Here is a 14,084-nt window from a genome sequence, read left to right as displayed (position 1 = left end):
CTCCATCCTACATTGCCACTCACTGCCTATCCTAATTCAGACCCTATGATTCACACCACCCCGTGATGTTTTTCTCACTCCTACTAGTGAATGTAATGTTACACAACCATGCGATGCGCACCACCCCGCCATGTTTTTCAGAAACCTATCCTAGATTGCCACTGCATGTTTCCTGACTTCCCCATGCTGGCCACACCGTGGTGCTTTTCTCCATCCTACATTGCCACTCACTGCCTATCCTAATTCAGCCCCTATGATTCACACCACCCCGTGATGTTTTTCTCACTCCTACTAGTGAATGTAATGTTACACACTCATACAATGCGCACCACCCTGCGAAGTTTTTCAGAAACGTATCCTACATTGCCACTGCATGTTTCCTGACCTCCCCATGTTGACCACCCCGTGTTGCTTTTCTCCATCCTACACTGCCACTCACTGCCTATCCTAATTCAGACCCTATGATTCACACCACCCCGTGATGTTTTTCTATCTCCTACTAGTAAATGCAATGTTACACACCCATACAATGCGCACCACCCCGCGTTGTTTTTCAGAAACCTATCCTACATTGCCACTGCATGTGTACAGACCTCCCCATGCTGACCACCCCGTGGTGCTTTTGTCCATCCTACATTGCCACTCACTTCCTATCCTAATTCAGACCCTACGATTCACACCACCCCGTGATGTATTTCTCACTCCTACTAGTGAAGGTAACGTTACACAACCATACCATGCGCACCACCCCGCGATGTTTTTCAGAAACCTACCCTACATTGCGACTGCATGTGTCCTGACCTCCCCTTGCTGACCACCCCGTGGTGCTTTTCTTCATCATACATTGCCACTCACTACCTATCCTTATTCAGACCCTATGATTCACACAACCCCGTGATGTTTTTCTCACTCCTACTAGTGAATGTAATGTTACACACCCATACAATGCGCACCACCCCGCGTTGTTTTTCAGAAACCTATCCTACATTGCCACTGCATGTGTACAGACCTCCCCATGCTGACGACCCCGTGGTGCTTTTGTCCATCCTACATTGCCACTCACTTCCTATCCTAATTCAGACCCTACGATTCACACCACCCCGTGATGTATTTCTCACTCCTACTAGTGAATGTAACGTTACACACCCATACCATGCGCACCACCCCGCGTTGTTTTTCAGAAACCTACCCTACATTGCCACTGCATGTGTCCTGACCTCCCCTTGCTGACCACACCGTGGTGCTTTTCTCCATCATACATTGCCACTCACTACCTATCCTTATTCAGACCCTATGATTCACACCACCCCGTGATGTTTTTCTCACTCCTACTAGTGAATGTAATGTTACACACCCATACAATGCGCACCACCCCGCGATGTTTTTCAGAAACCTATCCGACATTGCCACTGCATGTTTCCTGACCTCCCCATGCAGACCACACTGTGGTGCTTTTCTCCATCCTACATTGCCAATCACTGCCTATCCTAATTCAGACCCCATGATTCACACAACCCCGTGATGTTTTTCTCACTCCTACTAGTGAATGTAATGTGACACACACATACGATGCGCACCATTCCGGGATGTTTTTCAGAAACCTATCCTACATTGCCACTGCATGTTTCCTGACCTCCGCATCCTGGCCACCCCGTGGTGCTTTTCTCCATCCTACATTGCCACTCACTGCCTATCCTAATTCAGACCCTATGATTCACACCACCCCGTGATGTTTTTCTCACTCCTACTAGTGAATGCAATGTTACACACTCATACAATGCGCAGCACCCTGCGAGGTTTTTCAGGAACCTATCCTACATTGCCACTGCATGTGTACTGACCTGCCCATGCTGACCACCCCGTGGTGTTTTTCTCCATCCTACAAGGCCACTCACTGCCTATCCTAATTCAGACCCTATGATTCACACTACCCCGTGATGTTTTTCTCACTCCTACTAGTGAATGTAATGTTACACACCCATACGATGCGCACCACCCCACGATGTTTTTCAGAAACCTATCCTACATTGCCACTGCATGTTTCCTGACTTCCCCATGCTGGCCACCCCGTGGTGCTTTTCTCCATCCTACATTGCCACTTACTGATTATCCTAATTCAGACCCTATGATTCACACCACCCCGTGATGTTTTTCTCACTCCTACTAGTGAATGTAATGTTACACACTCATACAATGCGCACCACCCTGTGAAGTTTTTCAGAAACGTATCCTACATTGCCAATTCATGTCATGCTGACCACCCCGTGTTGCTTTTCTCCATCCTACACTGCCACTCACTGCCTATCCTAATTCAGACCCTATGATTCACACCACCCCGTGATGTTTTTCTATCTCCTACTAGTGAATGTAATGTTACACAACAATACAATGCGCACCACCCCGCGATGTTTTTCAGAAATCTATCCTACTTTGCCACTGCATGTTTCGTGTCCTCCCCATGCTGACCACTCCGTGGTGCTTTTCTCCATCCTACATTGCCACTCACTGCCTATCCTAATTCAGACCCTATGATTCACACCACCCCGTGATGTTTTTCTCACTCCTACTAGTGAATGTAATGTTACACACCCATGCGATGCGCACCACCCCGCGATGTTTTTCAGAAACCTATCCTACATTGCCACTGCATGTTTCCTGACTTCCCCATGCTGGCCACACCGTGGTGCTTTTCTCCATCCTACATTGCCACTCACTGCCTATCCTAATTCAGCCCCTATGATTCACACCACCCCGTGATGTTTTTCTATCTCCTACTAGTGAATGCAATGTTACACACCCATACAATGCGCACCACCCCGCGTTGTTTTTCAGGAACCTATCCTACATTGCCACTGCATGTGTAAAGACCTCCCCATGCTGACCACCCCGTGGTGCTTTTGTCCATCCTACATTGCCACTCACTTCCTATCCTAATTCAGACCCTACGATTCACACCACCCCGTGATGTATTTCTCCCTCCTACTAGTGAATGTAACGTTACAAACCCATACCATGCGCACCACCCCGCGATGTTTTTCAGAAACCTACCCTACATTGCCACTGCATGTGTCCTGACCTCCCCTTGCTGACCACCCCGTGGTGCTTTTCTCCATCATACATTGCCACTCACTACCTATCCTTATTCAGACCCTATGATTCACACCACCCCGTGATGTTTTTCTCACTCCTACTAGCGAATGTAATGTTACACACTCATACAATGCGCACCACTCTGCGAGGTTTTTCAGAAACTTTTTCTACATTGCCACTGCATGTGTCCTGAATTCGCCATGCTGGCCACACCGTGGTGCTTTTCTCCATCCTACATTGCCACTCACTGCCTATCCTAATTCAGACCCTATGATTCACACCACTCCGTGATGTTTTTCTCACTCCTACTAGTGAATGTAATGTTACACACTCATACAATGCGCACCACCCTGCGAAGTTTTTCAGAAACGTATCCTACATTGCCACTGCATGTTTCCTGACCTCCCCATGCTGACCACCCCGTTTTGCTTTTCTCCATCCTACACTGCCACTCACTGCCTATCCTAATTGAGACCCTATGATTCACACCACCCCGTGATGTTTTTCTATCTCCTACTAGTGAATGTAATGTTACACACCCATACAATGCGCACCACCCGCGATGTTTTTCAGAAACCTATCCTACATTGCCACTGCATGTTTCCTGACCTCCCCATGCTGACCACCCCGTGGTGCTTTTCTCCATCCTACATTGCCACTCACTGCCTATCCTAATTCAGACACTATGATTCACACCACCACGTGATGTTTTTCAAACTCCTACTAGTGAATGTAATGTTACACACCCATACAATGCGCACCACCCGCGATGTTTTTCAGAAACCTATCCTACATTGCCACTGCATGTTTCCTGAACTCCACATGCTGGCCACCCCGTGGTGCTTTTCTCCATCCTACATTGCCACTCACTGCCTATCCTAATTCAGACCCTATGATTCACACCACCAAGTGATGTTTTTCTCACTCCTACTATTGAATGTCATATTACACACCCATACAATGAGCAACAACCCCTTGATGTTTTTCAGAAACCTACCCTACATTGCCACTGCATGTGTCCTGACCTCTCCATGCTGACCACCCTGGGGTGCTTTTCTCCATCCTACATTGACACTCACTGCCTATCCTAATTCAGACCCTATGATTCACACCACCCCGTGATCTTTTTCTCACCCCTACTAGTGAATGCAATGTTACACACCCATACAATGCGCACCACCCCAAGATGTTTTTCAGAAACCTATCCTACACTGCCACTGCATGTTTCCTGACCTCCACATGCTGACCACCCCGTGGTGCTTTTCTCCATTATACATTGCCACTCACTGCCTAGCCTAATTCAAACCCTATGATTCACACCACCCCATGAAGTTTTTCTCACTGCTACTAGTGAATGTAATGTTACTCAACCATACAATGCGCACCACCCCACGATGTTTTTCACAAACCTATCGTACATTGCCACTGCATGTTTCCTGACCTCCCCATGCGGACCACCTCGTGGTGCTTTTCTCCATCCTACATTGCGACTCACTGCCTATCCTAACTCAGACCCTATGATTCACACCACCCCGAGATGTTTTTCTCACTCCTACAAGTGAATGTAATGTTACACACCCATATGATGCGCACGACCCCACGATGTTTTTCAGAAACCTATCCTACATTGCCACTGCATGTTTCCTGACCTCCACATGCTGGCCACCCCGTGGTGCTTTTCTCCATCCTACATTGCCACTCACTGCCTATCCTAATTCAGACCCTATGATTCACACCACCCCGTGATGTTTTTCTCACTCCTACTAGTGAATGTAATGTTACACACCCATACGATGCGCACCACCCCGCGATGTTTTTCAGAAACCTATCCTACATTGTCACTGCATGTTTCCTGACATCCCCATGCTGGCCACCCCGTGGTGCTTTTCTCCATCCTACATTGCCACTCACTGCCTATCCTAATTCAAACACTATGATTCACACCACCCCGTGATGTTTTTCTCACTCCTACTAGTGAATGTAATGTTACACACTCATACGATGCGCACCACCCCGCGATGTTTTTCAGAAATCTATCCTACATTGCCACTGCATGTTTCGTGTCCTCTCCATGCAGACCACTCCGTGGTGCTTTTCTCCATCCTACATTGCCACTCACTGCCTATCCTAATTCAGACCCTATGATTGACACCACCCCGTGATGTTTTTCTCACTCCTACTAGTGAATGTAATGTTACACACTCATACAATGCGCACCAACCTGCGAAGTTTTTCAGAAACATATCCTACATTGCCACTGCATGTTTCCTGACCTCCCCATGCTGACTACCCCGTGGTGCTTTTCTCCATCCTACATTGACACTCACTGCCTATCCTAAATCAGACCCAATGATTCACACCACCCTGTGATGTTTTTCTCTCTACTACTAGTGAATGTAATATTACATACCCATACAATTCGTACCACCCCGCAATGTTTTTCAGAAACCTATCCTACATTGCCAGTGGATGTGTCCTGACCTCCCTATGCTGACCACCCCGTGGTGCTTTTGTCCATCCTACATTGACACTCATTGCCTATCCTAATTTAGACCCTACGATTCACACCACCCCGTGATGTATTTCTCACTCCTACTAGTGAATGTAGTGTTACACACCCATACAATGCGCACCACCCCGCGATGTTTTTCAGAAACCTATCCTACATAGCCACTACATGTGTCCTGACCTCCGCATGCCGACCACCGCGTGGTGTTTTCTCCATCCTACATTGCAACTCACTGCCTATCCTAATTCAGATCCTATGATTCACACCACCCCGTGATGGTTTTCTCACTCCTACTCGTGAATGGAATGTTTCACACTCATACAATGCGCACCACCCCGCGATGTTTTCCAGAAACCTATCCTACATTGCCCCTGCATGTTTCCTGAATTCCCCATGCTGGCCACCCCGTGGTGCTTTTCTCTATCCTACAATGCCACTCACTGCCTATCCTAATTCAGACCCTATGATTCACACCACCCCGTGATGTTTTTCTCACTCCTACTAGTGAATGTAATGTTACACACCCATACAATGCACACCAGCCGCATGTTTTTCAGAAACCTATCCTACATTGTCACTGCATGTCTCCTGACCTCCCCATGCTGACCACCCCGTGGTGCTTTTCTCCATCCTACATTGCCACTTACTGCCTATCCTAATTCAGACCCTATGATTCACACCAAGTGATGTTTTTCTCACTCCTACTATTGAATGTAATATTACACACCCATACAATGAGCAACAACCCCTTGATGTTTTTCAGAAACCTACTCTACATTGCCACTGCATGTGTCCTGACCTCCCCATGCTGACCACCCCGTGGTGCTTTTCTCCATCCTACATTGCCACTCACTGCCTATCCTAAATCAGACCCTATGATTCACACCACCCCGTTATGTTTTTCTCACTCCTACTAGTGAATGTAATGTTACACACCCATACAATGCGCACCACCCCACGATGTTTTTCAGAAACTTATCCTACACTGATACTGCATGTTTCCTGACCTCCCCATGCTGACCACCCCGTGGTGCTTTTCTCCATTCTACATTGCCACTCACTGCCTAGCCTAATTCAGACCCTATGATTAACACCACCCCGTGATGTTTTTCTCACTACTACTAGTGAATGTAATGTTACACAACCATACAATGCGCACCACCCCACGATGTTTTTCAGAAACCTATCCTACATTGCCACTGCATGTTTCCTGACCTCCCCATGCGGACCACCCCGTGGTGCTTTTCTCCATCCTACATTGCGACTCACTGCCTATCCTAACTCAGACCCTATGATTCACACCACCCCGAGATGTTTTTCTCACTCCTACAAGTGAATGTAATGTTACACACCCATACGATGCGCACGACCCCACGATGTTTTTCAGAAACCTATCCTACATTGCCACTGCATGTTTCCTGACTTCCCCATGCTGGCCACCCCGTGGTGCTTTTCTCCAGCCTACATTGCCACTCACTGCCTATCCTAATTCAGACCCTATGATTCACACCACCCCGTGATGTTTTTCTCACTCCTACTAGTGAATGTAATGTTACACACTCATACAATGCGCACCACCCTGTGAAGTTTTTCAGAAACGTATCCTACATTGCCACTGCATGTTTCCTGACCTCCCCATGCTGACCAACCCGTGTTGCTTTTCTCCATCCTACACTGCCACTCACTGCCTATCCTAATTCAGACCCTATGATTCACACCACCCCGTGATGTTTTTCTATCTCCTACTAGTGAATGTAATGTTACACAACAATACAATGCGCACCACCCCGCGATGTTTTTCAGAAATCTATCCTACTTTGCCACTGCATGTTTCGTGTCCTCCCCATGCTGACCATTCCGTGGTGCTTTTCTCCATCCTACATTGCCAATCACTGTCTATCATAATTCAGACCCTATGATTCACACCACCCCGTGATGTTTTTCTCACTCCTACTAGTGAATGTAATGTTACACAACCTACAATGTGCACCACCCCGCGATGTTTTTCAGAAACCTATCCTACATTGCCACTGCATGTTTCCTGACCTCCCCATGGTGACCACCCCGTGGTGCTTTTCCCATCCTAAATTTCCACTCACTGCCTATCGTAATTCAGACCCTATGATTCACACCACCCCGAGATGTTTTTCTCACTCCTACAAGTAAATGTAATGTTACACACCCATACGATGGACACGACCCCACGATGTTTTTCAGAAACCTGTCCTACATTGCCACTGCATTTTTCCTGACCTCCACGTGGTGGCCACGCCGTGGTACTTTTGTCCATCCTACATTGACACTCACTGCCTATCCTAATTCACACCCTATGATTCACACCACCCCGTGATGTTTTTCTCACTCCTACTAGTGAATGATATGTTACACACCCATGCGATGCGCACCACCCCGCGATGTTTTTCAGAAACCTATCCGACATTGCCACTGCATGTTTCCTGACTTCCCCATGCTGGCCACACCGTGGTGCTTTTCTCCATCCTACATTGCCACTCACTGCCTATCCTAATTCAGCCCCTATGATTCCCACCACCCCGTGATGTTTTTCTCACTCCTACTAGTGAATGTAATGTTACACACTCATACAATGCGCACCACCCTGCGAAGTTTTTCAGAAACGTATCCTACATTGCCACTGCATGTTTCCTAACCTCCCCATGCTGACCACCCCGTGTTGCTTTTCTCCATCCTACACTGCCACTCACTGCCTATCCTAATTCAGACCCTATGATTCACACCACCCCGTGATGTTTTTCTATCTCCTACTAGTGAATGCAATGTTACACACCCATACAATGCCCACCTCCCCACGTTGTTTTTCAGAAGCCTACCCTACATTGCCACTGCATGTGTCCTGACCTCCCCTTGCTGACCACCCCGTGGTGCTTTTCTCCATCATACATTGCCACTCACTACCTATCCTTATTCAGACCCTATGATTCACACCACCCCGTGATGTTTTTCTCACTCCTACTAGTGAATGTAACGTTACACACCCATACCATGCGCACCACCCCGCGATGTTTTTCAGAAACCTACCCTACATTGCCACTGCATGTGTCCTGACCTCAACTTGCTGAACACCCCGTGGTGCTTTTCTCCATCATACATTGCCACTCACTACCTATCCTTATTCAGACCCTATGATTCACACCACCCCGTGATGTTTTTCTCACTCCTACTAGTGAATGAAATGTTACACACTCATACATTGTGCACCACTCTGCGAGGTTTTTCAGAAACTTTTTCTACATTGCCACTGCATGTGTCCTGAACTGCCCATGCTGACTACGCCGTGTTGCTTTTCTCCATCCCACATTGCCACTCACTGCCTATCCTAATTCAGACCCTATGATTCACACCACCCCGTGATGTTTTTCTCACTCCTACTAGTGAATGTAATGTTACAAACCCATACGATGCGCACCACCGCGCGATGTTTTTCAGAAACCTATCCTACATTGCCACTGCATGTTTCCTGACCTCCCCATGCTGACCACCCCGTGGTGCTTTTCTCCATCCTACATTGCCACTCACTGCCTATCCTAATTCAGACCCTATGATTCACACCACCCCGTGATGTTTTTCTCACTCCTACTAGTGAATGTAATGTTACACACTCATACAATGCGCACCACCCCGCGATGTTTTTCAGAAACCTATCCTACATTGCCAGTGGATGTGTCCTGACCTCCCTATGCTGACCACCCCGTGGTGCTTTTGTCCATCCTACATTGACACTCATTGCCTATCCTAATTTAGACCCTACGATTCACACCACCCCGTGATGTATTTCTCACTCCTACTAGTGAATGTAGTGTTACACACCCATACAATGCGCACCACCCCGCGATGTTTTTCAGAAACCTATCCTACATTGCCACTACATGTGTCCTGACCTCCGCATGCCGACCACCGCGTGGTGTTTTCTCCATCCTACATTGCAACTCACTGCCTATCCTAATTCAGATCCTATGATTCACACCACCCCGTGATGGTTTTCTCACTCCTACTCGTGAATGGAATGTTTCACACTCATACAATGCGCACCACCCCGCGATGTTTTCCAGAAACCTATCCTACATTGCCCCTGCATGTTTCCTGACTTCCCCATGCTGGCCACCCCGTGGTGCTTTTCTCTATCCTACAATGCCACTCACTGCCTATCCTAATTCAGACCCTATGATTCACACCACCCCGTGATGTTTTTCTCACTCCTACTAGTGAATGTAATGTTACACATCCATACAATGCGCACCAGCCGCATGTTTTTCAGAAACCTATCCTACATTGCCACTGCATGTCTCCTGACCTCCCCATGCTGACCACCCCGTGGTGCTTTTCTCCATCCTACATTGCCACTTACTGCCTATCCTAATTCAGACCCTATGATTCACACCAAGTGATGTTTTTCTCACTCCTACTATTGAATGTAATATTACACACCCATACAATGAGCAACAACCACTTGATGTTTTTCAGAAACCTACTCTACATTGCCACTGCATGTGTCCTGACCTCCCCATGCTGACCACCCCGTGGTGCTTTTCTCCATCCTACATTGCCACTCACTGCCTATCCTAAATCAGACCCTATGATTCACACCACCCCGTTATGTTTTTCTCACTCCTACTAGTGAATGTAATGTTACACACCCATACAATGCGCACCACCCCACGATGTTTTTCAGAAACTTATCCTACACTGATACTGCATGTTTCCTGACCTCCCCATGCTGACCACCCCGTGGTGCTTTTCTCCATTCTACATTGCCACTCACTGCCTAGCCTAATTCAGACCCTATGATTAACACCATCCCGTGATGTTTTTCTCACTACTACTAGTGAATGTAATGTTACACAACCATACAATGCGCACCACCCCACGATGTTTTTCAGAAACCTATCCTACATTGCCACTGCATGTTTCCTGACCTCCCCATGCGGACCACCCCGTGGTGCTTTTCTCCATCCTACATTGCGACTCACTGCCTATCCTAACTCAGACCCTATGATTCACACCACCCCGAGATGTTTTTCTCACTCCTACAATGAATGTAATATTACACACCCATACGATGCGCACGACCCCACGATGTTTTTCAGAAACCTATCCTACATTGCCACTGCATGTTTCCTGACTTCCCCATGCTGGCCACCCCGTGGTGCTTTTCTCCAGCCTACATTGCCACTCACTGCCTATCCTAATTCAGACCCTATGATTCACACCACCCCGTGATGTTTTTCTCACTCCTACTAGTGAATGTAATGTTACACACTCATACAATGCGCACCACCCTGTGAAGTTTTTCAGAAACGTATCCTACATTGCCACTGCATGTTTCCTGACCTCCCCATGCTGACCAACCCGTGTTGCTTTTCTCCATCCTACACTGCCACTCACTGCCTATCCTAATTCAGACCCTATGATTCACACCACCCCGTGATGTTTTTCTATCTCCTACTAGTGAATGTAATGTTACACAACAATACAATGCGCACCACCCCGCGATGTTTTTCAGAAATCTATCCTACTTTGCCACTGCATGTTTCGTGTCCTCCCCATGCTGACCATTCCGTGGTGCTTTTCTCCATCCTACATTGCCAATCACTGTCTATCATAATTCAGACCCTATGATTCACACCACCCCGTGATGTTTTTCTCACTCCTACTAGTGAATGTAATGTTACACAACCTACAATGTGCACCACCCCGCGATGTTTTTCAGAAACCTATCCTACATTGCCACTGCATGTTTCCTGACCTCCCCATGCTGACCACCCCGTGGTGCTTTTCCCATCCTAAATTTCCACTCACTGCCTATCGTAATTCAGACCCTATGATTCACACCACCCCGAGATGTTTTTCTCACTCCTACAAGTAAATGTAAAGTTACACACCCATACGATGGACACGACCCCACGATGTTTTTCAGAAACCTGTCCTACATTGCCACTGCATTTTTCCTGACCTCCACATGGTGGCCACGCCGTGGTACTTTTGTCCATCCTACATTGACACTCACTGCCTATCCTAATTCACACCCTATGATTCACACCACCCCGTGATGTTTTTCTCACTCCTACTAGTGAATTATATGTTACACACCCATGCGATGCGCACCACCCCGCGATGTTTTTCATAAACCTATCCTACATTGCCACTGCATGTTTCCTGACTTCCCCATGCTGGCCACACCGTGGTGCTTTTCTCAATCCTACATTGCCACTCACTGCCTATCCTAATTCAGCCCCTATGATTCCCACCACCCCGTGATGTTTTTCTCACTCCTACTAGTGAATGTAATGTTACACACTCATACAATGCGCACCACCCTGCGAAGTTTTTCAGAAACGTATCCTACATTGCCACTGCATGTTTCCTAACCTCCCCATGCTGACCACCCCGTGTTGCTTTTCTCCATCCTACACTGCCACTCACTGCCTATCCTAATTCAGACCCTATGATTCACACCACCCCGTGATGTTTTTCTATCTCCTACTAGTGAATGCAATGTTACACACCCATACAATGCCCACCTCCCCACGTTGTTTTTCAGAAGCCTACCCTACATTGCCACTGCATGTGTCCTGACCTCCCCTTGCTGACCACCCCGTGGTGCTTTTCTCCATCATACATTGCCACTCACTACCTATCCTTATTCAGACCCTATGATTCACACCACCCCGTGATGTTTTTCTCACTCCTACTAGTGAATGTAACGTTACACACCCATACCATGCGCACCACCCCGCGATGTTTTTCAGAAACCTACCCTACATTGCCACTGCATGTGTCCTGACCTCCCCTTGCTGACCACCCCGTGGTGCTTTTCTCCATCATACATTGCCACTCACTACCTATCCTTATTCAGACCCTATGATTCACACCACCCCGTGATGTTTTTCTCACTCCTACTAGTGAATGAAATGTTACACACTCATACATTGTGCACCACTCTGCGAGGTTTTTCAGAAACTTTTTCTACATTGCCACTGCATGTGTCCTGAACTGCCCATGCTGACTACGCCGTGTTGCTTTTCTCCATCCCACATTGCCACTCACTGCCTATCCTAATTCAGACCCTATGATTCACACCACCCCGTGATGTTTTTCTCACTCCTACTAGTGAATGTAATGTTACAAACCCATACGATGCGCACCACCGCGCGATGTTTTTCAGAAACCTATCCTACATTGCCACTGCATGTTTCCTGACCTCCCCATGCTGACCACCCCGTGGTGCTTTTCTCCATCCTACATTGCCACTCACTGCCTATCCTAATTCAGACCCTATGATTCACACCACCCCGTGATGTTTTTCTCACTCCTACTAGTGAATGTAATGTTACACACTCATACAATGCGCACCACCCCGCGTTGTTTTTCAGAAACCTATCCTACATTGCCAGTGGATGTGTCCTGACCTCCCTATGCTGACCACCCCGTGGTGCTTTTGTCCATCCTACATTGACACTCATTGCCTATCCTAATATAGACCCTACGATTCACACCACCCCGTGATGTATTTCTCACTCCTACTAGTGAATGTAATGTTACACACCCATACAATGCGCACCACCCCGCGATGTTTTTCAGAAACCTATCCTACATTGCCACTACATGTGTCCTGACCTCCGCATGCCGACCACCGCGTGGTGTTTTCTCCATCCTACATTGCAACTCACTGCCTATCCTAATTCAGATCCTATGATTCACACCACCCCGTGATGGTTTTCTCACTCCTACTCGTGAATGGAATGTTTCACACGCATACAATGCGCACCACCCCGCGATGTTTTCCAGAAACCTATCCTACATTGCCCCTGCATGTTTCCTGACTTCCCCATGCTGGCCACCCCATGATGCTTTTTTCTATCCTACATTGCCACTCACTGCCTATCCTAATTCAGACCCTATGATTCACACCACCCCGTGATGTTTTTCTCACTCCTACTATTGAATGTAATATTACACACCGATACAATGAGCAACAACCCCTTGATGTTTTTCAGAAACGTACCCTACATTGCCACTGCGTGTGTCCTGACCTCCCCATGCTGACCACCCCGTGGTGCTTTTCTCCATCCTACATTGCCACTCACTGCCTATCCTAAATCAGACCCTATGATTCACACCACCCCGTTATGTTTTTCTCACTCCTACTAGTGAATGTAATGTTACACACCCATACAATGCGCACCACCCCACGATGTTTTTCAGAAACCTATCCTACACTGATACGGCATGTTTCCTTACCTCCCCATGCTGACCACCCCGTGGTGCTTTTCTCCATCCTACATTGCCACTCACTGCCTAGGCTAATTCAGACCCTATGATTAACACCACCCCGTGATGTTTTTCTCACTACTACTAGTGAATGTAATGTTACACAACCATACAATGCGCACCACCCCACGATGTTTTTCAGAAACCTATCCTACATTGCCACTGCATGTTTCCTGAC

The sequence above is a fragment of the Cavia porcellus genome, unplaced genomic scaffold (genome assembly GCF_034190915.1).
Source record: "Cavia porcellus strain 051 isolate PalLab524CR breed Dunkin Hartley unplaced genomic scaffold, mCavPor4.1 scaffold_27, whole genome shotgun sequence".
NCBI classification, from domain to species: domain Eukaryota; kingdom Metazoa; phylum Chordata; class Mammalia; order Rodentia; family Caviidae; genus Cavia; species Cavia porcellus.
The sequence above is the reverse complement of the archived record's forward strand: the minus strand, read 5'-3'. Positions refer to the sequence as shown.